Source organism: Camelus ferus, chromosome 12 (genome assembly GCF_009834535.1).
Source record: "Camelus ferus isolate YT-003-E chromosome 12, BCGSAC_Cfer_1.0, whole genome shotgun sequence".
NCBI classification, from domain to species: domain Eukaryota; kingdom Metazoa; phylum Chordata; class Mammalia; order Artiodactyla; family Camelidae; genus Camelus; species Camelus ferus.
The window spans coordinates 35,068,807-35,095,924 of record NC_045707.1 but is presented as its reverse complement, the minus strand read 5'-3'; the positions used below and the strand labels follow the sequence as shown (position 1 = coordinate 35,095,924).

At 38.9% G+C, this 27,118-nt stretch overlaps 1 long non-coding RNA gene across 1 annotated transcript in view; it reads left to right on the top strand.

Moving 5' to 3' along the window:
- Window positions 1-2,695: 2,695 nt before the first annotated feature.
- LOC116667669 overlaps window positions 2,696-27,118 on the top strand; it is an 89,102-nt gene continuing 64,679 nt past the window's right edge. The window contains exon 1 of the long non-coding RNA XR_004324628.1: window positions 2,696-3,160. This is a non-coding gene — a long non-coding RNA (uncharacterized LOC116667669). The remainder of the gene's footprint in view (window positions 3,161-27,118) is intronic.

Here is a 27,118-nt window from a genome sequence, read left to right as displayed (position 1 = left end):
AGTTGACACTATAGGACTTAAAACTTGGTAGCTTTATGGAGAGAAGCCCAAATTTTATTATCAATATTAATAGGTAGATCCTTTCATTAAATGCCAGCCAGCCAATGAACTATAATAATACATCATAGTCTAAATCTGATAGTTCCACTCTGTGCTCAATTAAGTTTTCTTTCATCTGGTCAGTTGTGACACAATTTCCCATTCAGTGCATACTTGCTTTTCTTATCAGTCATATAAAGGCTGGAAAATTAGTCCAGAAAGTTCCAGGAGATTCTGAGTTTAGAGTGAGATTTCCAAGCTTGAAGTTTATGAATCCGTTGTTGATCCTGACCCACTCAGTTGAAAGGTGAGGTAGAGAAATGTTATAAGCATTCAAGTCAAAAGGCTTACTACAGGGAAATGAGTCTAGCTCTAGAGAAAGTACAAATAATGGAGACTTCAAGCCCAGAGAAATTACAATCCTGTTTAGATCTTGGAGTCCTTAGACATATATTAACTTGAAAAATACATATTTTGTGAGTTCCACATTCCAGGGATCAGAATTGAGTGAGATTAATTTTAAGGATAGACAACAGTGACTTTATAACATTGATTGAAAAGATAATACTTGTGTCATCTCACGTATGACTTTTATTTGAAGGATAAGTTGGTGAGAAGTTTGAATGGATGGCCCTAGAGTGGGATAGTAGAGCATCTCCCTATTAAAGGCAGCCTTTGGCCGTTCCTTTTGGGAAACTAAGCAAGTGACTCCTATTTTCTCCAGGATCCTATAACAGAGACAGGAAGGCAGAACAGGAAAGGGCACATTACTCATCAAAGATACACTCATGGTTAAAATCTAGTCTTGGCCTGACCAATAGGAACTCAAGCATAAACTGGTACAGCAGAGTTACCATGATTGAAGCCGACTGACTTTTTGTATTCCAAATGAGTCAGCCATTGGCTTTTGGGGACCTGTGGGAGCAGGTGGTGGTTGTGTTGGTGGTAGCGTGACCTCCCAAGCATATCTAGGTAAGCTGACTTCTGTCAGCCAAAGGCCATTCTCATGTACTTTTAACCTCTGTTTGTCAAATGAAAACTTACAACTCTTAGGACTATATCCCTGAGGACTCCATCCTGTCCTCAGTACTTCCTCCTTTGGTCTCCTGTTAGTTATCTTTGAGGAGCAGTGTGCTTCCAGATTCTAGTGCAGTGCTAGGCACATAGTAAGGGCTCTGTAGATGCTAGCTTCTTTTTTTAATCTTGGGTCTCTAAGCCTCTCTCTCATTTCAGAGAGTCACAGACAAAGTATTCTCCTTCCAAGTCATGCCAGAGGTGGAAAAATATAGAAGAAACTGTAATCAAAGAACTTGGCACATAGTACATGGTTAGTAAGTGTTGGGTACCTTCCTTCCCTTTAATTAGCTTTGTCTCAGGATCATTCATGTGCTTTGAACTTTCCTATGGTGTGGAAGAATTTATTTCAGTTAGTCAATTATGATGGACATTGTTGTTAACAATAATCACCAAAAATATTAAGATCCAAATAGATACGGAGTCACAATCATTTTGGGGGAATATATTTGCAGGGAAGTTTTATCTTAAAAAAAATCTTTATTTTATCTCTGATTCTTTTAAATCACATATAGTAGACATTATCACCCATTTTGGTACTTAAATATCTGTATTTTTCTTTACTTTTTTTTGGAATGGTTCTAAGAGTAAGGACTTTCTGTTGTATCCCTTGATACATCATGCCTTCTGTCTCAGTCGTTTGCTTACTGTCAGAAGCAAAGAAAGTGCTCAGTTCATACTTGTTATCTTGATCAAGTACCCTAGTGGGCAAATTAAGACATCCATGAACCAGCTGAAAATGATCCCTTAAAAAAGAGATCACATGAGGAATTTCTTGTAGAATTTTGTGCCAGGAATTTAGCCAAAACTAAATATTTTTAAATGCTCATATCTTTTTGCCTACTAATTGTACTTCTATGAATGTATCCTTAAAAACTTGGAACCAAGACCTATGTCCATAAAAAAATCAGTTAAACAAATTGTTATATTCAAGAGTCATTAAACAGAATGACGTATATGTACTAATGAAAAAAGTCTGAAACACAAGTAGAAAAACAAATTGCATATGTATATATATTTTATATACACACACATATAAAGTTTTACATTTAGTTGTGAGATAGAGATTAAACAATTAAACTTTTTTTCCTAGATGTATCAATAGTCATAAAACTATTAAATAGGCTGAAATTTCCCCACTAAATTGAAAATGCCAATTTTGTTATATATCAGGTTACCTTAGATAATTGAATCTTTTTCTGGCTGGTGCTGATTGGTCTCTTCCTTTACTGGCATCACATTTAATCTGATCACAGTACTTTTGTAGGCATTTTTTAATAGCCATATAGCAAGTATCACACTCTGCCTTCTCAATTTTCTTTTCAAAAAAAATTTGTAGGCAGTCTCCTACATTTATTTTTATATTAATGTACAACTTTTATCTGTAATTTATAACTTTTCCCTGTAGTTTTAAAAAACAGGAGTATTTTATGTGATTGAAATTTCATTAAATATTAATTAATTTTGGCAGGATTGATAATTTTATAAAAATTTCTTTCTGTTCACTGCCCCTTAGTATAATCTTAAAGGTTTTCTATACTCCTCCCCCTGTTTTGAAGGAATAGGTTTTTTTCTCCTCTTGTTTCCTGACTGGTTAATGCTGCTTATATGAAGGAAAGGTAGTAATTTTTATTTATTTCTATTAAGCCACTTAACTCTTATTATTCTGATTTTTTTTAGTGTTGATTCTCCTTCAGCTTTGTTGGAAAATTTTTGTGGTTTCTCTTAACTTTGAATTAGATACAGGAAGGATATAGTAAATGAAAGACCCTCTTACAATCAAGTTCATATTAGTTTCACTCTTATTCTTTGTCTTCACCATTCCTGAAGCACCTTTGCAACCTCTGAGGGAAGAAAGGAAAGCAGTATACAAGCACTTGTGTGACCGGGATCTGCTATTCTCACTCTGTCTGGGACATCATGCTCACCAAACTCCTGAACTAGAAATTCCCCTGGTCAGCAGAAGAAAACCCAGCAGCTGATGTATGAGGATGCAAGCCTTGCAAGTCATCTGTGTACCTTATCAGGTGGACAGGAGTTGGGGAAGGTAGGTTTATTTCAATTTTATAGGATTGATTTGAGTAGTCAGATTAGGTACCTGGAAATCAGCCTGACCCACGCACATATTCACTGCTTCCCAGTTATAGTCAGGATTATAGTGTCCTGATCCTAATGGTCATAAATTCTACAAAATATCTCCACAAGACAGTAGTCTCTAAATATGTTTTGCAAAAAGATATGTAAATTTAATCAGTGTGGCTGGTGCAAAATTTTTGGGAACTAATTTGAAAAGAAAGACCTTGATTTTATTTTATTTCTTGCATGTTTTATATAAGCTGGAAGGGCAAAGAGAAACTCATTAGTGGTTTTTAGCCCAAGCAAGGAACTAGCATGCATTTTCTGTGACCCTTCATGACATTTCTCTTCCCCACCCCTGTGCTAAACTCTTGGTCCTTTGTGCCATCAGCATGTTATATTTGCCATTTATCACTCTGTCGATCCATTCATGTAAATTTCAGTGAACTCAGGAGTCAGCTCTACTACTACAATCACCGCCAACAACAAATTGTGTAGAAGTGGAGTTATTTTACTAGTATTTAAAACTGTATTAAAATGCCTCCATGAACTTCTTTTTTAAGGAAAAGAGAAACAGATGATAAAATTTTTGAAGCATTTATCACCCACACAATCCACCTCTAAGCACAGTTCTTGTAATTCAGTCACACTGTTTCTTCATTCATACTGCCGAGAATTCTGTAGGATATATCTCTGCTATATATACATGTTTCAGTTATTTGTATATTTCTCTATAAAAACAATTCTGGCTTTGATTCATGATGGCCATATAGCAATACCTATTCTGTTATTAAGTATTTTTAGCTAGTAGACACAATTTGATACTAGTTTCATGATTTTCAGAGTTTATGTATTGAAGTTTTATATTTTCATATACTATAGTCTTTCATTTTCCTCCTTATGTCTTTTATCATTTCCAAGCTTAGTAAATCATTTTGTCTCTGGACATTTGATAAATATTCATTTTATGTCTTTTTTTTCCAACTAATTTCTGTTATTTGATTTTTCATGTTTACTTTGTTAATTTATCTACAATTTATTTTGGCTGTGTGAAATGAAATGAGGTTCTGAATAGATTTTTTTTTCCAACTTACTAACTGATCGCTCAGACAGTACTTACTGATTAAACTTTCACTTCCTCATTGATTAATAGTGTCTCCTTTATTGAACACCATGGTGTTGAATATAGTAGATTCTAGTTCTGGGCTGTATATTCTGTTTGTTTTTAGTCTAGTAATAAATTATTTAGATTTCAGAGACTATGGAACATATTATAATAGATTATGTCTAATAGAATTAGTTCAGTCTTAAGTTTTTTGTACTAATTTTCTTTATTTTCTCATTTCTGTTACTTTCCTGATTTATTTTAGAACAGTTTAGTCTGTGTGTGTGTGTATTATTGAAATTTTGACAGAAATTATTTTAAATATGAAAATTTATTTCAGAAGGCTAGGTATTACAATAGTGTAAAAAGAAAACCTTCAATCTTTCACGCTCAATCAGTAGCCATGGTTAGTACTTTCTCAGAGTACACTGAAGGGTTTAGAAATGGAAAATGCAAGCAGGTTGATTAATGTAGTCAATAACTGGTTAGCACAGCCACATTGACACTTTGGTCAAGTTCCAGATCAAGATCCTATTTGGTCATCATTATAATCACCATCAAAATGTCATAAACACAAAATGACCACATCATTTTCAATCATAATCACAAGATCAACAGGCTATAATTAAAATTACTGGTTAGGTGCTAGATATTGGGGTACCAAAAGGCAAATGGTTTCTTCAGTATGGTTTAAGGCTTAACATGCTCTTTTATACCTCAAGGCTTTATTCCTTCTGTGTGAAGTGTCACTCTTTCTGCTTCTCCTCTTGGTATCTTTCCAATCCATGAAGATTCAGGTCATGTATAACTTTCTCTGTTGGTCTTCAAAGACCCTGGCAGTTAGACCTTTCTTCTCTTAAACCCCAAGTACTTTGTTTATACTTCTCTGATCAGCCTGTCTCTTTGAGATGTAGCCATTTGCATATGCTTCTGTTGTTAACTAAATTCAAATCCTGGAGTGTGGAAACCTGGATTTTTCACTGTTACAAGCTAAATGCTAAGTATTGAGGATAGACTTCAATGCATATTTACTGAGTGAATATATAAATGAATAAAATAAAACATTTTTATTTCCCAAACATTTCTATAGGAAAATTATTGAAACAAAAATTTCTCAGAATTTTTTTATACATTTCAAATATTCCGAAGCCATTTAATGGAACTTGGTGAAACTCAAAAATATTAAAAAGTTGTTGTGTACATGTGTGTATGTGTTTTGTAGGCAGTAGTTTCCTCCTAAGATTTCAGTATTACATGTGTGGGTTAGTTGGCTCATCACTTTTGTTTTCCAAATAATGTTCAGCTTTAGAAAACATTACTCTGAAGCACACAGCAGCCAATCAGTAACTTTGTTAGCTGGACTGAAATGTCATCACCAAGCTGGACTTTCCCAGGTGGAAAGCCTGTGTGCTAAATAGAAACTGCAGAGTCTACCTGTTAAAAAGTTACATGTCAGCAGAATTGACTTTATGTGTGGATGAGGTTGATAATTTTCTACCTGGTATTTACTTCCTCAAAAAAAATTTTTCCTGTCCACCGGCAAAGGGACCTAGTGTTCTCACCATTGTATTGTTCTTTTAGGAGTTAAATTAAATTAAATTAAAAACAAGTTAAATCACTATGATATAGAACACTGAATTAGGCATGTGTTGGATTATGTACATTTTTAAAATCACTCAAACGGCCATCCTACCCCCAAATGTATTCCAAATCCTTTGTAAAAGAAAACTCTATTTCATATTCCATAGCCACAGCCTTGAACATAATTCTGATTACAGCTCTCCTGGAGATGAGCTAGTTAAATAAACACTGGTGCCTCACATCTTGGACTTGATCCTTAGGTTCCATTTTCCTGGTTATAACCTTGGCTCTTTTTTCTCAGTCTTTCTGGTTCTTCACTTTCTGGAAGCTTTAAGTTGTCTTTGGCCATTGTAGATAAATATCATTTCCAATATCTTTAAGCGTTGGGAACTTAGTGCCCTGTTGTGCCCAGTAATAGATGGAGCTTCTTCTGGCTTACTCTGGCACAAGTCGGAGTTAAATGCAAAGGCTTTCTGATGTCATCAGTCAGGAGAACAATGACTGCAGGTGGCTGGTTCAGGGGAGACCAGCTCTTTGGTTAAATATTGTGTATTTCTGGCATCACAATCAAGTTAGGATCAGGCACATGACAGTAGGAACGCCATATTATTCTAGGGTTCTACCACTTAGCATGACATTTTGTTTCTGACAGTAAAACTGAGGGGATGTGTAATAAAAGGGTTTAGTGAACTCCATTGTGCTTCAGTGATCATCCCACAACCAAGCAAGGTTCCCACCTTCCTCTGAGAGCCCTCCCTAAAATACTAAAATGTATTTTATCAGAAACTTTTTTTTTGAGTAAAGATAGATTTATTTAGAGAGATACATACTATATAGAATGCAGACTGTTTCAGAAGGCAAGAGAAGGGCCACAAGGTGTGGGGGTTGGGTGCTCAGGTTAAAGAAAAGTAGATACACACTCCATAGACAGAGTACAGGCTGTCTCTGAAGACGAGGGAGCCAGAGAGGCAGCCACGAGGCATGAGGGAAGCACAGTGTTGCTAGTTTTTATGGGCTTGGTAGCTTCATATGCTAACAAGTGGGAAGACCATTCCAACTACCCTGGGAAAGGGGCTGGGATTCCCAGGAATTGGACCATCACCCACTATTTGACCTTTTGTGGTTAGCCTTGGAACTGTCATGGTGCCTGTGGGCATGTTATTTATCATGCTAATATATTACAGTGAGCGCATAATGAAGCACAAGGTCTACTGGAAGTCATGTCTCCTTCCATCTTGATCCTCAATGCCTACTGGGAGTTGAATCCTCCACCATTTTGGTATTAATTGCTGTGTCATTTCTTGAATGGCTGTGCCCTGACCCCTTCCCTCCTGTCTCATTCCCACCTCAGAAATTTTATTCCCATAATCTTATGGGGATGCAGAAGGGTGATAGTCCATTTTCCAAAACTACTGCTGGGCTGAGTAGTGGTGTTGACCCTGCCTATCAGGGAGTAAAAGTCTCTGAATACTTAATCAAAGGGCCCCAGGGGCAGGACAGCCCAAAGACTATTCTTTATAAGAAGTATATATAGAGCAGCAGGTCAGGAATGGTGCACCAAGAAATGGCTAAGAAAATGACTAAGTTATTGCAATATTTCATTTATTAATATTTGACTTGTTTATAATTTACAAAATACTTTGATTTACATATTATTATTCCAACCTTACTCTACTAAAATATCTTCTCAACAGAATAGATTGTTAAAACACAATCAACTGATAATATATCACTTCTCTGCTCAAAACCCTGTAATGGCTTCCCAGGTTAAAAATACAAGTCCTTACAGTGAGGTTGACAGTTCTCTCTTGTGGTATTCATTCTCCCCCTACATCTTCCCCTGTCTGCCTGTAAGGGAGTCTAAAATTCTCAACGTTAGTGTTGCCTGTTGAGTTCAGGGCCATTAGAACCAATTAGTCCAGGTGGGTTGGAATATACGCTCTGGCCCTCATGATCTAGTTCCCTCTACATCTCAAATCTCAGCTCACTTTCCCAGCTCATTCAATCTAGGCACATGAGCCACCTTGCTCTTCTTCCAACTGTACTCCTGGGATAAACCCTACTTGATCCTGAGCTATTACCCTCTTTTTTTTTTTTTTTTTTTTTGACTGTCTCCTGTTTTTTTGTTGTTGTATTTTTTTTTTATTGAAATATAGTCAGTTTACAATGTTGTATCAATTTCTGGTGTACAGCACAGTGCTTCAGTCATATATGAATATACATACATTCACTTAATATTCTTTTTCACTGTAAGCTACTATAAGATATCAAATATAATTCCCTGTGCTATACAGTATAAACTTATTTATGTATTATATATATACCAGTCAGTATCTGCAAATCTCAAGCTCCCAATTTGTCCCTTCCCACCCTCTTCCCCCATGGTAACCGTAAGTTTGTTTTCTATGTCTGTGAGTCTGTTTCTGTTTTGTGAATAAGCTTGTCTTTTTTTTTCAAATTCCACATATTAGTGATATCATATGGTATTTTTTCTTTCTCTTTCTGGCTTACTTCACTTAGAATGACATTCTTTGGGGTGATCCATGTTGCTGCAAATGGCATCATTTTATTATTTTTTATGGCTGAGAAGCATTCCATTGCATAAATATACCACAACTTCTTTATCCAGTCATCTGTTGATGGACATTTAGGTTTCTTCCATGTGCTTGGCTATTGTAAATAGTGCTACTGTGAACTCTGGGGTGCAGGTATATTTTTAAATTAAGGTTCCTTGTGGATATATGCCCAGGAGTGGGATTGTTGGATCATATGGTAAGTCTGTTTTCAGTCTTTTGAGGAATCTCCATGCTGTTTTCTACAATGGCTGTACCAAACTGCATTCCCACCAACAGGGTAAGAGGGTTCCCTTTTCTCCAAACCCTCTCCAGCATTTATCGTTTGTGGATTTTTGAATGATGGACATTCTGACTGGTGTGGCTATTATCCTTTTTATATATTGTCATATTCAACTTGCTAAAGTTTTGTTAAGAATTTTTACATCTATGGTTATGAGTGGTATGGTCTTTAGTTTTCATTACTAGCTTTGCCTGGTTTAGGTGTCAGAGTAATGCTGGCCTCAGAGAACAAGTTGGGAAGTATTTCCTCCCATTCAGTTTTCTAGAAGAGTTTGTTGTGAATAGGTATTATATCTTGCTTAAATGTTTGGTGTAATTCACCAGTGAAATCATCTGGTCCTACACTTCTCATTGTGGAAAGGATTTTTATTCAACTTCTATAATGGATTGCTTTTAAAAGTAGATTTAATTTCTTAATAGATACAGGGCTGTTCACTGTCTTGAATGAGCTGTGGTAGCTCACACTGTTCACAAAATGTGTACATTTCATCAAGGTCGTTGTGTTCATTGGCATAAAGTCATTCATAGTATTTGTTTTTCTTTTAATATTGGTAGGATTTGTAGTGTCACTTTCTCTTATTCCTGATACTGGTAGTTTGTGTCTTCTCTCTTTTTCTGATCTCACTTGTTAGAGTTTTATCAGTTGCATTGATTTTTCTCATGAATAAGTTTTTTATTTAATTGATCTTCTCTATTTTTTGTTCTCTATTTCATTATTTTTCACTCTGATCTTGATCATACACTCTCTTCTCCTTACTTTGGGGTTTCTTTACTCTTTTTTTTTCTAGTTTCTTAAGCCAGAAACTGAAGTCATTAATTTCAAACCTTTGTTCTTTTCTAATATAGGTGTTTTAGTTCTATAAATTTCACTGCATCTTACAAATTTTGATATTTTGTATTTTCAATTTCATTTATTTTAAAATACGTTATGATTTTCCCTTTGATTTCTTCTTGATCTGTGGGTTGCTTAGAAGTGTTAGTTTCCTAATATTTGGGGATTATCTAGAGATGCTTTCTGTTATTTATGAAGTTTATTTAAATTTAATTCAGTTGTGGCCCAAGATGAATGAGCATAACTCTGGCCTTAAAAAGGTTATTGGGGACTGGAGCTTGAGCTGTAGGGTGAAAGTAGCTAGGAAACTGAAGGGTAGAAGGGCCTTATACACCAGACAAAGGGCTTGGATTTTACCCAGAGAGCAATAAGAAGTCCCTGGAAAGCTTAAGAAAGGAAGTGGCATGATCAGATTTTTAAATTATAATGATTTATATTGCATAAATTATTTTTATTCAACTAAAATTTGTTGTGTCTGTTTTGTGCCAAGGGCTGTTCTCTGTGCTGAAAGTACAGCAGAGAACAAGAAGCCTTCATGAAGCTTGCAGTCTAGTAGAGAAGACCAACAATGAACAACTAATGAAATACAAATACACTGTAGCTGAGGCCGTTGTAAGTGCTCTGAAGGAAAATAGAGGAGGTAAGAGAGTAGAGAGGCATAGGGGTGGGGTGTATTTTAAACAGGGAATTCAGGGAAGGTTCTATTAAGGAAGTTACAATTGAATAGAGATACAACTAAAATGAAAAGGGGAAGACAGTTCTACAGAGTTCCAGGCAGAAGGACAAGGATCACTACATGCAATAGTTGTGACACAGAAATGAGCTTTGCCTGCTCTAGGAAAATCAAGGAGGCCAAAGTGACAGGAGTTGAGCAAATGGTGAGGAAGCCTGGTGTGCAATAAGGACTGAGAGGTAAGGGGTAGATGATGGTGGGTCATAGACTATGCTTGGGTTTTATTCTAAGTGTAATGAGAAGCCATTTGTGTGTTCAAATGGGAGAAGCAGTGATACCTGACTTTCTAAGATACCTCTGGTGGATATGTGGAAAAATAGACTGTGGCAGGACAAGAAAGGAAGCTGGAAAACCAGTTAGGAGACTGTCTAACTGGGAGCAGGCATAAGATAATGATCGAACCTGGAATCTGTAGTGGAGGTGGTGGGATATGGAATTGGTAACATTGAAATGACTTGCTAAGGGGTTGGGCATGGGGTGTGAGGAAAAGAGGAATCCTAGATGATTCCTAAGGTTCTGGCTTAAGCAGTTGGTCAGTGGTGGTGCCATTTCTTGAAATGAGAGAGGATTGTGAAAGAAGTTGTTAGTTCACTGGATTGTATCTTTCCCCCAGTTTTGAAATCCTAATCCCCTTTGTGACTGTATTTGGAGATAGGGCCTTTAAGAAAAAATTAAGGTTAAATTAAATCATAAGAGTGGGGCTCTAATCTAATATGGCTTGTATCCTTATAAGAAGAGAAAGATGTCAGGGATGCATGTGTATAGAGAAAGGACATGTGAGGACACAGCGAGAAGGTGGCTGTCTGCAAGCAAGGAGAGGGACATAAGGAGAAACCAATCATGCTGGCACCTTGGTCTTAGACTTCTACCCTCCAGAAAATGTGAGAAAATAAATTTCCGTTGTTTAAGCCTCCCAGCCTGTGGCATTTTATTACGGCAGCATTACTACCCTAACAAACCTAGCAAACTAACCCAGAAGTGAAGAGGATAGTGAAAAAAATCAAGTTCTCTGTTAGACATGTTGAGTTTGAAATGCCTATTAGACTTCCAAGCAGAGAGGCTGAGTAGGCAGGTGGACACATAAGTGTGAACCTCAGGGAAGAGGCTGAAGTTGGAGATGTAATAGAAAGTAATTAAAATAAATTGATATTTGTTATAGAGAAAACATATATTCCTCAATTTCTGTGTTCCTATGAGGAACCTCCATCAGTGTCACAGTCCTTACTTCTTACTGTTCTCTTAGTCACTCTTCCCAGGGGAGGAAGTTTGACATAACTAATTGGTCAGCTTGGGAGAAAGAATCCAGTATTTATGGTTCATTAATTTTCTCGTGTCTTTTTGGGATGTCTACCTTCAGGGAATATACATTTTCTAATCTTCCATCCTGTGAGTTTTTCAAGAGTCAGTTTGCAATGAGAGAAGCCTGTGGTTGTCTGAATGTTCCCATGATTGAATGGGTTAGTCAGCAAAATAATAGCAGGTCCAGTTACCCTATGACTGAACCATATTCTCCAATATAAATATGTTAAAATCAATGATAAAGATAACATTTTGATCTCCTGTCTTTAACTTTATATCTATCCCCAATTGATTCTGAACTAGAAGAATCACTAGATAAGGTCACCTATCCAGTGAATAGTGATAGAGAAAATGATAGGGTCCAACATGGAAAACTGGGGCTTTCCAACATTAAGGTAGATGTTGAAAGAGGAGTCATCAAAGGAGATTGAGAAATTAAGGTTAGAGAAAAATCAGGAGAGTGTGATGTCTGGACACCAAGCGAAGACAATATTTTAAGAAGGAAGCAACAGTCACCTGTTTAAACAATGCTGGTAGGTTGACTTAAATTAGGGTATAAGAAGTTGGTGGTATGACCACCTCTCTTTCTAGTTAATTTTGTGAAAGGAAGAGAAAAGCCATAATTTCAACTGGCTTCAGTGGAGGCAAAACATCAGCACAGCCTCCCACATTCAATCACTTAGTTACATCCTACATTCAGTCACTCCCTCAAGAAGGCTGACCAGTCATCCTAGTTTACCTGCGAGTAAGCAGTTTCCTGGAATGCAGGACTTTTAGTGGTAAAATAGGGAAAATCTGGGGCAAACTGAAAGGAGTTGGTCGCCCTATCCTCAAGTAACACTTACCTCCTACAAACACACACTTACACAGGAACTAATAATCACACATAGTCATAATCATACCAGTGTGACCAACTGTCTTGTATCTGTCAAGGTAAGCTACTCCACTGCCAATGTATATCCTTAGTAGTGACGTAGACATGGATGGGGGAATAAAGAAAAAGACAATAGAAAGGAAAAGTGCCTGACCCATCCAGTCACACGTAAGGAGACTGGCAATAAGCCTATTTGTAATTGTTTAAGGTGAAAATAATGTTATCCTGATGTAAGGCAGTGATGGTGAAGTGCATGAGAGCATGGATTCCACAGGATGTTGTTCCTCTTCAAATGTGGGACAGATCTCTTCATTGGGCATGTAGGTAAATAGTAATCATTCGTCAAAGTAGGGAATACGAGGTTTGTGAGAGAAGAGGATGAGTTTGGTTTTCAACAGGTAAAGCGTAGAGTGCCTGGGGCGGGGGGGTCACCTAGAGAGTGTAGTACAGCCCAGTGTAGATTTTAAGGGCATGGACTTAAGTTTTCCTGCCTAGATTCACATCTTAGCTCCATCACCCATTATTAGCTCTGTGACTTTAAATATACTTAATCTGCTGTACCTCAACTTTCTCTTGTATAAAATGAGCAGAACAATGGTTGTCTGCTTGATAAGTTGATGGTGAGAAACTAACAGTTTCTGGTATATAGCAAGTGATAGCTATTCTTCATGAACAGGAGGAGCTGGTTATATGGGAATGGGGTTAATTAAAAGAACTGAGCTGGAAATACGGCAGTATGGACACAGAGAAATGAAAAGCCCAAAAGAACATCTGAGTAGAACAGGTGGGAGATTGAAGTGTGTGTGCGTGCGTGCGTGTGTGTGCGTGTGTGTGTGTGTGTGTGTGTGTGTAGTAGTAGTAGTAGCAGCAGCAGCAGCAGGAATAGTGGAAGAGCAGTTGGACACTGTACCAAGGTTTAATGGTGACTGTTAAGAAGATAGTATGTTGTATCATGGTCATATAAGAGGTATTGAGTTTCTTGTTTCCATTTTCATTTGGAGTTTTTATCAGTTATTTCTGCATGGCCTTGCTAAAACCTGCTTAAAATGATGTGCTCATTAATTGCTGTGTCTTAGCAATTTGAGCAGGGAAGATCTGAGATCTGAGAAGCCAGGGCTCAGCTAGGTGATTCTTTTGCTGGCCTGACCTGGCTGCAGTCATCTGGCAGCACAACTGAGGCTAGAGGGCCTCACTCAAATTTCTCGAGGTTCATTCTGTCTGTTGACTGGCAGTGGTGTCTGTCCTCATGGAGGCTGGCCAGGCTCTCTTATGTGGTGGTCTCAGGGCAGCAGGAGCATCAAAGTAAATGCTGAAAGGCTTTTTGAGGCCAGGGCTCTGAAGTCATATGATGTCTTCCAGGCTTCTTCTGGTTAAATCAAGTCACAGGACCAGCTTATATTCAAAAGGAGGGAAAATGGATGCTATGTCTTAATGGGGGTGTGTGTGTGTGGCAAATTGCATTGCAAACAGGGATGTGCACAAAAATGAAAGAATTGTTGTAGCTGTCTTTGTAAATCGTTGAGCATTAGTTTGATGGCACATTTCTTATATCATTATGAAAGGCCTACCTAATAGGACCTCAGATATATAGTAATCTACCTATTGCCATTTAGGCCCAGAATAAGCCTTGTGCAAGATATATGATGGGTATGATAAGGGTAGGGATGAGTAAAGGTGCAGGTTGCACTAGAGTTTGTACTCTGGTATGATATTACCTATTGCCAGACCCTCCCTTCATGAGAATATGGGTAGCTGGCCAAGTAGACCAAGTGAGCGTAAGGAAAGAACTAGGGAAGAAAGTATTCTGAGACCTGAGAGCCAGAAAGGAAAGTTAAGGCACAGCTATATAGTGGAAAAATTGAAGTTGAAACACGATGAGTAGACCACACAGAAACAAATCCTCAAAGACCAGGACAGGATGGAGACAGTACCTGTAGCATTCACAGCTCAGCCCCAGTTTCCAGTAGGGTGTGCTGTGCTGGCTTATAGGACTCAGAGAAAGGGAGGTACTTACTGTGGTGGTTGACAGGGGCACTTGGTACCAAAGAACAGTGCCAGACCTGATGACGCCCTGTTCTCTGTTCTGAACTCCTCTGAAGCTACTGAAGTCATTCCTCCTTCCTCTTCTCACATGCCAGTCGCAGCCATTAGCTAAGCAGAAAGTGAGAGGAGAGTTTGCTATGGCAGTAAAGAGTAGATATGTTTTCTATTTGGTATGCTTCTACTTACTACCACTGTATCACTTCACTCACATTATCTTCAGATCTCAGTAAGTGACAGCACATTAAAATAGAGGTAGCATGGTGAAGGCAGAGGTCCAGGAAGCCATGTTTCCCTTGGGGCCCAAGTCAAAGATGACCCTGTGTATGATGGGCCACAAAATCTTGTGGAGACCATGAAAAGATTCTTTCTCAGATTTTTAAAGAGCCAAACCTTACTTGATCCCAAATCTTGTCTGCAGTTTCTACCTAAGGACTCTAATTTTCAAATGCCTTTTGGAATTTGAATTCAAAGGGAAAAAATACATTAAAAGATACATTGGAGCACAGCTCTGGTATAAAACTGCCTGAGATCATATGCTTATGGGCATGCAACTATGGTAAAAATGATTAACCCACCTGTGCCTCAGTTTCCTCAAGTATAAACTGAGGGCAATAACGGTATCTACTTTGTGTAGTTATTGTAATGATTAGCTGAGTTAATACATGTATAGCTTTTGAAACACATGGTTAGCATTCAAAAAGTCTTAACTATTATTGTTACTGTTGCTTTGTTGATTTTGACTTTTATATGCCACAATGAAAATATTACAGAAGTATACTCAACTATTCCCATTTTAAATGCTTACAGTTAAGTTGGAGAAACAAACTATGTATACATGAAATCTTTAAAGAATAGTTAAAAGGCCATGTTTGAGAAGAACAAATGCTTAGATTAATTACCCATGTAAGTACTGAGGACAGTCAATATGGGGAAAGATATTCAATAAGGGCACATGTCACTTAGAAGGAGGGTCTTAGGAGGGACCTTGAGGAAACTGAATTCAGTTTTGGATTATCTGGAAGAATTAATGGCCAACGTGGACAACCACATTAAATTAGCCAAGCTCCTGTTCCCTCAAGGTCAGATGTGGATGTGGGGGAGAGTATGCTATTTTCTATTATTCAAACTTGGTTCTTTTGAAACATTCTCTCACTCCACTTTTTTGGGTGAGTGGGTAAAAAGTTCAGTGACTTGTCGCTTTGACGTAATAGCAGTTTTCTCATATTGGGTTGCAGTTTTTGTTGTGATTTCAGAGGTTGAGTTTTCCACAACTCTATCAATTTCTCTTCAAGGAAGTATGAGAGCTGATTCAAAGAAAACAGTGTTGAGTCTTCTTGGTGAAAAGCGAGGTACTTCTTAAGCTCCGAACACTGTTTACGTCTTTGCTTACTTCGCCCACTCCATCCAGATTCGATTCTCTGGTGGAAATATGTGCGTAATTCTACAGTTACTTTCTTTGCACTTCAAAAATTTTATGTGGTAGTTTTGCCAACAACCACAATTCCTTAGTTTAATCTTTCTTAGAGGCGGTGATAATGATTTATTTCCACTTTTAGTGTAGTGACAAATAATGTTTGGTCCTTCACTCTCAAGATTTTAACATAGTGGTATATGTTGGTGGTGTATGTTTTAATATAATGCTGTAAAAGAAAACCAAGTGTTCCCTTGTACTCTCAACCTCAAAATTGGTCTCCTGATACCTGTACTCTCCACTTTATGTACAACGCTGCACAGATTGTCTTGCTAAAGCACAGGTCTGACGTCCTTTCCTTTCAAGAACGCTTGGTGACTCCCTGTTGCACATACAATGAAGTCCATATTCCATTGTGTGACATTCAGGGCCCTTCAGAGCCTCTTCCTTGTCCAGCTTCCCAGGCCTCCTTCATTCTAGCTACTGTTCAGTGCTCCCTCTTCTCTAACCCTGTGAGAAGTGAGTTCTCAAGCCTCAGTGCCTCTGATCATGCAGATTCCTCTCATTACATTGCCTTCCCTCTTCTCTTCCTGGAAATGTTCTGATCTTGCTTCAGGAACTTTTCTAATTGGCCCCTCCAGGTCTAAACAGTTGACCTCTCTTGGGCTCTCCCAGCTTTTGACAAATACCTCTGGCTGATTATTGCCTTTGGTGGGCTTCTATTGGTAGCAGAAGCCATAGTTTATTTAGAAGCATTGACATAATTTACTTCATAGACTAAGACTGCCTTCTGGATCAGTTAAAGTTTCAGAGAAGTATGTTCTAAAGCCTCCAGTTTGTCCAGTCCATCCATACATTTGCTGTTCTTGGACACTCTAGATAGCTGACTTTTATTAGCATTTACCTAGAATTCTGATTATACATTATGAGCATGCAATTTGAAAATTAAAGGCACTTGATGTAGTCTGGGTGCCCTTTAGTGTCCAGGGTTCTCATACATCTTCTCCTTCAGACCTCACTGAGGTTGGCCTCATTATAGCCACTTTATAGACAAGGAAACTTAGATTCTAAAAGTCAGATGATGTGCCTTCCTGAGGCACATGGGAGCAGGGAAATGCAGTGGATACAAGCATGGTGTCTGGAGCCAGGGTTTACCATGGGGTTAAATCTGATACTGCCTGGGTTTGACTCCTAGCTCTGCTGTCAACTAGCTTGTACTAGTTACCCAACCTTTCTACGCCTGTTTCCTTCACTGTAAAATATGATAGAAATGTCTTCCTCATGGGTTTTATTTTTCTTATAATTAAAATAATATGTGTAAAAATTATGTAAATAACATATGTAAAGCACTTAGAATAGAGTCTGGCATATAATAAACACATGAGAGTGTTAGCTGTTATTATTATCATTATTAATTAGTGTTAACTTTAATGAGCACAGAACAAAAAGGTAAATGAGTCAAGATTTGAACACAGATCTCTTTGGCTCTAAAAACTGTCTGCTTGTACATGTCAGACTTCCTCTTGCTATGCCCATTTGCCTTGAGATTAAAGAATAGAGTGAGAAGTCCTTTTCATCTTTTCCCTCAGGGATCCAAATTCTTTATCAAGTTATTTCAGTTTCACATGCATGACCAGTACCTCCTGCATACTTTCTGGAGATTGAAGGCTTCAGGAGCATTAGCACGAGCAAAATCAGATTCTGAAGTTATTTTATTTTAAAATGCACAACCGGTAAGTACATCATGCTTGCTTTCTGGAGGTTGAAGGCTTCAGAAGCATTAGCATGAAAGAAATCGAGTTTTATTTCCATACAAGGGCATAGTGAAAACCATGGGTCCTCTTACAAAGGTGGTTCTGGGCTGGTTTGCTCTGCCTGTAATATTATTGGTATTTGCCTGCTAGTGTTTGGACCCTCTATACCAGGCCACAGGGTTACATAGGACTCAAATCAGCCTGAGCATGCTTATTCCAGCACATGCAGCAGCTCTCTCCACCTTCCTTCCCCATTAAGGAGTGAAGGAAGGTTTTGTAAAGTTGTAGGAGTGTATCTCTTCCTTCCCAACCCCTTAACCCCTTCTTCTGTTCCTCAGAAAGGCAGGGGCCCCACATAGCCCAGGAAGAACAAAGCAGAGGTGAGAGGCAGATAAGAAAGGTGTTATGTTTGGCATGACTGGTTTAGGCTTAAGCTTGTGCCTCAATAGCCATTTCAGGTGAAGTTTTTTATATCCCTTGGGTGTAACTTGCTGCGTTTGCATCCCTATGATACCATATAATTAGTTTGTGAGATGCATTCCCTGAGGGCACCATGCTTTTAATTTAGCCAAATTGAATTAAATCCAACAAATTCATTCTGGGCTTCAGTCTATGACATCAGACTAAATTCTGTGGACATACGTTTGTATAAGATAAGGCCAGCTACTTTCAGAAGTTCCAAGTTTTGTTCAGGAGGCAAACAAACAAATAATTACAATATGATGTGTTAAATTCTGTTTATCATGCAAGCAGGAGAAATGGCCCAGATGATTGGCTGGGGTTAGTGGTGGTGGTGGGGTGTAGTCAAGGAAGGCTATCTCTGAAAAGCATATAGGAAATCACAACATGGAAGAACAAAAGGAAGGACAAGAGCTTAGAGATGTGAAAGCACCTGGCTTATTCAACTGACTGATCTGAAAATGGTAGCTTGGAAGTGTTTCAAATAGTTTATAAGATTAACAGTTTATAACAGCCCCACAACATATATTTTGTTGTTATTTCCATTTTACAGATGAGGAAATTAACCTGCTCAGTGACAAGATTTGAACAAGGCAAGCTATCTTCAAAGGAAGATAGTCATTAGCCATTAAGCTTAGCTTAGCTACTTTCTATACCTCCCCTTTAGGTTAGCGCTTCTCAACCAGGGCTAGCTATCAGAATCACCTGGGAGATTTCTAGAAATATACAGATTCTGGTCCTTTTCCCAGAGAGTGATTTAGTGCCTCTTCTTGGTAAATGGCTCTACTACCCAACCAGTTGGAAGTAATTTGTGGCACCTCTTCTTTCTTTAATTTCCATATCCAGTTCATCTTGAAATTCTTTCACTTCTCCCCTGAAAATTTATCTCATCTTCTTCCATTTGTGGGTCCACTTCCATTTTCAGCACCTGAATCCAAACTCCCCAAGCCAACTGATCTCTCAGCTTCTCTTGTAGCCCACTTCAAATCTATTCTCCAAATCACAACCACAGTAATCATATCATCTCTGGCTCAAAGTCCTCCAATGGCCCTAGGTTGCCCTTGGAATTCAGTCTAAATCTTCATCATAGTTTGTACAGGTCTACATAGCTAAGCCTATGCCTGGTTTCCTAGTTCATTTCACACCACCCTTCCTCTTGTCCAACCAAATGGATACTCTTTTATTTCCTTCAGTGTGACAGACTCTTTTCTACCTCAGGGTCTTACCACATGCTGTTGTTCCTTCTTTGGGAATAACTCTTTCCAAACCTGGATTCTCTGGTCCCATACCTTCTCTGATCCCCTTTGATAAAATATCCCTTCTGTCATTCTCTTTTAGGGCATACTGTCCTTTTCTTTCATTCTACAATTTGTTAATTTGCTTATATGCAGTTACTTATTGAAATCAGTATCCCAATACAAGTTTGAAAGCTCCATGAGGGTAGGGGTTGCACCTGCTATAATCATCATTGTATACCTTATCCCTAGCCCAGTGTGTGAGCAGATGCACAGTACAGTTTTAGTGAATAATTGATGGACAAACTGGATACAAAGGTACATGAGATCAAAAAAGAATCATTGGATTTGGCAAGGAGGCCACTTGTGATATTCACTTGGCTGCTTTCAGTTGAGTTATGAGAAAGAAACCAAACACAGTGAATCCTGAAGTTGAATGAGAAAGCAAAAGGGAAATAAATTTAATATCATGTGGAAGAAATTATCAGAGTGACTATATTCCAAACCTTGAACTTGGCACTAAGCATTCATTGTTTAATCATTGCAGTAACCTTATGAGGTTCTATCATCTCCATGTTTTGGATAAGGTAGAGAGTCTCAGAGAGGTTAAGTAATATGCCCAGGGTCATGCGTCTGAGACAGAGTAAAACCAGACCCAGGTCTGACTTCAGAGTTCATTCTCCGAACCAATAAGACAATGGCTCTTGAGGGTGCAGAGGAATGATGGCAGTGGGTGGCTTATTAAAGACCACTACCGTCAAGAGACTGAAATTAAACAGATCTGTGTGAGGGTACAGGAATCTTCAGTTTTAACACGCATTTTGAGTGATTCTCAGGCTGGTTGACTCAGGTATCCTGTTCTAAGGAACATTACTCCATGCTGTGCTTCACAAGAGAGTAGATTTTAGGTTATTCACAGCTTCTGATCTAAGCCTTAGATCCTCTAAGACTCCATTTAATCTATATATTAATAAAAATGTTTTCTCACAAGTTTATGGTGATTAAAGAGATCACTTGTAGAGTGTAAACATACAGTAGGTGCACAATAAATGTTAGCTTCTCTCTCCTAAATTTTCCTTCAGGACTGGGTTAGGAATGGAGAAACAGCTAATAATTTGAAATTGTGTTTATTTGGGGGAAAGTTTGCTTTTTCCCCCTCCTGTTATCTTCATTCTGAAAATAGAGAAACAGAGACACAGAGCAGTTAAGTCACTGAACCCAAGGCTACAGCTAGTAAATGGCAGCCTTCTTAATCATGCTACGCTGGTGAAGAAATTAGATTTGGAAAGAAGTTGACAGTAATGCTTGTTAAATTAAATTTCTGAGTTAGCTATTTTTCTATTGCTTTTGTCATAGAATATAACCTTCTATTTCCTCTTTATTTGTTGACTTTTTGCTTTGACTTTTAAAAAATGTAAGCCCTTGTGTTTTTATTATAAACATCACATTGTTTTTAGGAGATGACATAATACTGAAATCAAATAAATATAGTCAATGTGTCAGGTAATGAGTGGACCATAAGCCCAGTTAAGGAGAATCGTGATATTCAGATACACAGAAATTGCTAATAAAAGCTGTAAGAAATGTAGTGGCATCAAAGTAGCATATGTAAAGGGAAAGTGACATCATCCCATCCCATGGTACCAGGGTGGGATGACTTGCTCCTGGTACCTTGTCTTGCATTGGGTGAAAGATCAGCAAGGGTCCTGGGAACTGTCTCAGGCCTTTCCCTTCCAAACACATGGACTCTGTTTCAGGGGTGGTGTTTCTCTAGTTTTTCTCTGGCTGTGCCTTTACCATGCCCAAAGCATATGACAGCACATCCCTCTTTCTCTGGCCCAACTTTTAGAGCCTGAACACATCAACCAGCCTTGAGTTGAAGCCTCTGCCTGGATGTCAGCTTAAAGCTTCAAGTCTGTCTGGCTTGCCTTAGATAAGACCTCAGTTAAGAGTCCAGAATTTTTTTCATTTGATGTTTCGATCCCTTACCTCTTATGTTGGTGCTTTTTCCTTTAAGATTTACTTTGTTTTGACATGTTTCACACTTGATCACAGTGCCTGGGTTTTTAACTGCCCTTTATCTCAAAATCTGTTCGTATAGCATATTGGAAATTTGTATGTTCCTGTTGTTCTTTTTACAGTGAGTAACAATTAATCTGACTATCTGGAAACAGACTCCTTCTATTTTCCAAATTCACATTAACTTAGTGTGTTAATCAGGGTTCTCCAGAGAAACCGAACCAATATACATACACACACATATATAAAGATTTATTTCAAGAAATTGGTTTCTGTAATTATGGAGGCTTGGTGTGTCCAACATCTGATGGAGAAGATCAGCAGGTTGGAGACTCAGGAAGGAGTTGCAGTTCAAGTCCAAAGGCAGTTTGCTGGCAGAATTCCCTTTTGCTCAGGGGGAGTCAAGCCTTTTGTTCTATTCAGGCCTTCAACTGATTGGATGAGGCCGACCCACATTAAGGAGAGCAATCTGCTTTACTCAAATTCCCTGATTTAAATGTAAATATCATTCAAAAACACCCTCATAGAAACTTGAAGAATAATGTTTGACCAAATGTTTGGCTCAGCCAAGTTGACACATAAAATTAACCATCACATTTAGTGTTTTTCAGATTGGACTCGGCAGAATAGTAGTCTTGTTGTAACAGATTGGCAGGAAAAAAAAAAAAAAGAGGGAAGGAGTTCATTGATTAAACATACTTGTGACATGTACATATTATATTTGTGTATAGTAGTATTTGTAATGGGTACATATAGTATTTCCCTCTTGGAGTATCATATTACACATTCATCCATTAAGGGCTAAGAATTCCTGAGGTGAAGAAAATTGCTCTGTGTAACTGGTGCACAGGGAAGGCAGGCCTTCCCTAACTATGTAGTGTTTTACTCAGCAGCACCCACTTCCACCAACACATTGGGAGGAAGTAGGGCTGGGCTTGTCTCCCCATAGACCCCAAATCCTGAACCCTGACAAAAAAAAATCTAAATTGCACAGAAATACTGGTCTAAGTGCTCAGAATGTGTGCTGTCAACTAATCCAATAAAATAGAACAACCATTCAGCTGCCCACAGGCTTTTGAATAAATCCCAAGCAAAATGATTAAGGTGTCTGTGTTGTGATGAGGCTGGGATATTATGGACAATGCTTGGCCATTCCAGTTCTATCACAGTTTTCTCCCTTGATAATTCTTTTCCATTCAGTTTTCACTTCTCTGCCCCATGCCATTTAACCTCCCTCTTTTACACTTCATATTTCTTCTCTATCCCAGAGGGAGCACTGGCCAGAACCAAAATGAATTGTATGACAGTAAGAGCAAAGCTGTCATTGTTTTATATAATGCATGCTATTTCCCTTCTGCACTTGATGGCAAGGCTCTCTCACTCTGTGCTATGCACTATTGGTGTTGTCTTTCCTTAATTAATCTACTGGCTGGGATTATGTTGTACATGTGAAGTGATGATAATAGATATTGTTAGTGCTACATAAACATATGCTAGATGAATTTGAGTTTGCAGAAGGTAAACCAACTGAGGAATCCACACTCTCTACCTCCTCAAACTATTGGCCCCGGTTAGGTCCATGGCTTTGACGTGACTTCCCTTGAAATTCTTTCAGGAGGAGAAAGCTGATTGCATATGCCCCTCTCATTCCTGCTCTCCACTCCATGTTAGGGAGAAGTGGAAGCAGCATTCCCTTGATTTAGCATAGCCTCTTCCACCCTCCTTCAATAGTAATAGCCCTGCTGAGCCTGACACGTCTGTGAATGCTTGTTTCTTCTCCCAGTCCAGTGGCTGTCATGGACTGAATTTATGGTAACTCCTCTGACTGCAGAGGACCTTGATATCTGTCTCATCAGGGACCTTTCATCTCAGCTCTGTCCATTGTATTGGCCCTTTCAGTATCCATGAGGATAAATCACCCAGCCTTGGTTCCTGGTCTCATTTCTACATTGTAGCAGCCACTCCTATGATGAGACGCTGCATCTGAAACCAGCTAGAATAGAACACGTTCATCTCAGAACTTTAAAATCCCTCTCACTCATTGTAGGTTGTTTTTCTTGCAGCTATTTTCCCTCTAACATTCAGGTATTCCTAAATGGTTTAACACTTCAGTATGTTCTCAGAGGATAACTAGTGATCTTTTACTCTCCCAAATTCCAAAGCCCACCAGGATCAGTGAAGAGATAACCATCAGAGACTTACAATGGAGACATCAGAACCTCTGCCCTCTTTCCCTCCCCTGGTTAGGAAGTGAGTGGTGGAGGTGCATGTCTTTTAGAGGACTAAGGGTTGTAAAAATCAGATACCAGAAGCAGGTAAAGTCTCCATAGGCTTTGGGGATGGAGAAGAGATCCTTTGGGGAGTTGATTTGGACCAGATCTAGAGCTGGTGCAGGTTGGTGCCAGGGCCAAGGCAGAGCAGGGAGCCCTGCCACTTAAGGCTGAGAGTACATCACTGAAAGGAGGAAGCAGGAGACTTGTGGCTTGTTGTTAGTTCCAGAGCTTTAAGGGAGAGCTAGAGGCAGAGCAGGTTTCCTTCTGGGTCACTCTGTATAGTTCCCTAGGGTAGAACAAAAGGCAGTGACTTAAGACTAGTGTGCCAACTCTGGAAAATTCCAGAGGCAACCTGGCAAGGTGGTTATGCTGTGAGCTACAGAGCCAGACAGTCCTGTGTGACTTTGGTCAAAGGCCTTTACCTCTCCTGGCCTCAGTTTCCTTCTTTGTAAAATGGGAATACGATAGTAACTAGTAGAGAAGCATTAAAACTTGTCAAGTGTCATAGCCACTGTTTTTCTGGATTCTTTTTATTCTCTAATGGTGGTGATGCATCCAGTATAGGCAGGTGATGAGAACTTGCTAAATGGGTCAAGTAATGTTATTTGATTGAGAACATGGACATAGATGCAGAAAAGTGGTGTTTTGTTTTGTTTTAACAAGCCAATGCTTGTAAAAGAAGTTTGTACATGAAGCATACAACATTTCCAAAATATTGATTTCTTTCACACCTTTGATGGTCATACAGACAGCTTAGGGCTCCAGGTAGAGGTAATTGCCAGGGTAAAATGGCCAGAGTTCAAAACCTCACATGTTAGGCATTCCTGAAATGCCTAGTGGTCATTGTACAAAAGTCGGAAAAGATGAGTCTGGAAAGACAGACTTTCTCTGAGAGAGAAGTAGGAGGCAGTGGATTTAACCATCTGAGATTAGGGAACTGAGCCGTGGAGACAGGAGTAAAACCACTAACAAAATCCACTACTCCACAAGCATCAATAAGATAGCCTCCCACGGCACAGAGCATGAAGCTGATCATTGGTAACTACGGTGCATTTGCAAACCCATTTGTTCAGTCCTGGCAGGTGGCAGTACCAGCTTTCCCTGTTACTTCAAAAATATTAGAGCTTTAGTTAATGGGACTTAAGATAGTTGGCATGAAGAGCAAAACCAATTAAGAGAAAGAAAAAGCAAAACAAACTGGAAACCACAATCTAGCAACTGGGGCTAAGGAGACAGAAGAGAAATGTCAGAGTAGGATGTGCTACATTTCCACACTATACTATTGAGAGCCGACTTGTTTTTACTTCTGATGAGTTGAACACCCCCGCATAAAGGAACATGAAACCTTTCCAAACTCAAAACACATTGCTTATTCTGACATCCCAGTGTAGCTGAAGGAGGCCTGTGAAACAAACAGGAAACAGGAAGGCAACAGCTCACTCTTGCATTGGAATCTGGCATACAATCCTTCTCTCTCTCTCTCTCCATTAGAAACACCTCCTGCCTTGTAGACTGAGTAGGGTGTGGTGGGGACAGGGCACGGGTGACTTTTGGCTCCCATGAAGTTGGGCCACCTGTTTTACCTTCTCACTTCAGCTGCATAGTACCAGTGGTGGAGGGAACCACAGCCAGTGGGTGTCAGCTTGTAGTCTGTCAGTCTTCTTGACACCAGCACTTCTGGATTTGGTCTGCTTTTCTCTCCACTTGAGTTTGTGTACTCATTAAATGGGAAGTAAATAATATAGACTATTATGAAGCAAAATCAAGGCTTCAATGCCACTGCCAGTAATAAGCGTAAGAGATAACATTGGGGGCTTGAATTCGCTGTAACGTCATGTCAAGATCCATTCCAAGACCCTTCTTTAAATCCACACCTTGTGAAATAAAGTGTCTGTAGGAATGTAGCTCCCTCTGCATTTGCATGCTGTCTGGGAGGAGTTACAGTATGTACATGACAGAAATAGCCATGTTAGTTTCTGAGAGAGACCACAAGACAGAGACTGCATTTATAGTGGTTGTTGAAAACTGTTTAAATTCTTAGTAACCAATTGCTGAATAATTGAACCACAACCCACATTTTTATTAAACTAGGTCAAATTTAAGTTTGTGTTACTTGGTTTTTGGTAAAGTGGGCTAGTGTGGCAAAGAACCACCACAAAAGTGCTGCTAAACCGAGCAACAATGGGACTATGGTATTTATTCTAAATGTACCTCTAGCCGTAGCAGTTTTCTGTTGTTATTGTACTTTAGGAAGTAAGTAAATTGACTGAGTTGATACCACTTGGAAACTCTGAAGTTCCAAGCACTGTGCCTAAATTGGTTGAGTCACTTAACCTTCTTTTGCCTCAGTTTCCTCATCTGAAATTGTGGGCATGATAATAAGACCTACTTCTTGGGAATGTTACAAGGATTAAATTAGATAATGCATCCAACACTTAACAGAGAACCAGGTACATGGTGAGGACCTAAATAAATAGTGGCTATGATATGAACCTGGGAAATCGTCACCATCTTCATTTTGCAGAGGTGGGAAAAGAAACTGCAGTGCTTAGGTGATTTCCCAAGGACACCAGGGTAATAAACGAAATGATGCTATAAGGACCAGCACATGGAAGGTACCCTGAATGTTTTCTTCCCCCAGCTTCCCTGATATGTGATCCAGCCAAGGCAAGAACTCAGAAGCAGGGAGCCTACTGAGGTGAGAACGTGGGCTACCACATTGTGAATGAAGCACATGGGGTGGGAGCAGGTGCTGACAGGTCTATCAGGTCAGCAGGAGTTCATAACTGGAGGAAGGTCTAAGGGCTAAACTTGGGTGGAATCAGGGAAGTCAGATGGAGGGAGTCATGTGCTGAGATGCTTATTGGGGAGGACAGCACCAAAAGTGTGAGAGTATGCCGAGGGGGTAGGAGAAGTGGGGTTTGAAATCAGGGAAGCTGGAAAATGGTGGAGAAACCAAGCAGATGAGGCACACAGGGACATCTTTTCCTCTTGGTTATTTTGATTAGAGAGGTATTCCTCAAATTAGAATCTGAAGATCAGAAAAGCATGGGTATATATTCTTGTGGCTTAGTGGAAATTATTGTAAAAGAAGTCTGTACATAATTCAACTTCAAGAAATGCTGAACAAAGATCATTCTCTGCTTCTGATAGTTAACTGCAGTGATTAGATAGTGTGCTCACACTAATCCAGACTTCAGACCCACTCTATAATCCTTTCAATTATACAGAATTCAGCTCATCTGTGATGGTATCACTTGATTCAAATGATAAGCACTGCACAACTCAGGTCCAATTCTGGACCTGAGTGCTAATGGGGATTCTTTGAGTGTAATGGTATAGATTTATATATGGCAAAACTTAAATCTAAAAATATATCAAACTCCCTGAATTGAAATATGTGATAATCAGATTATTATAAATTTCAGCTTGAGAACTACACTGCCAACATTTTCA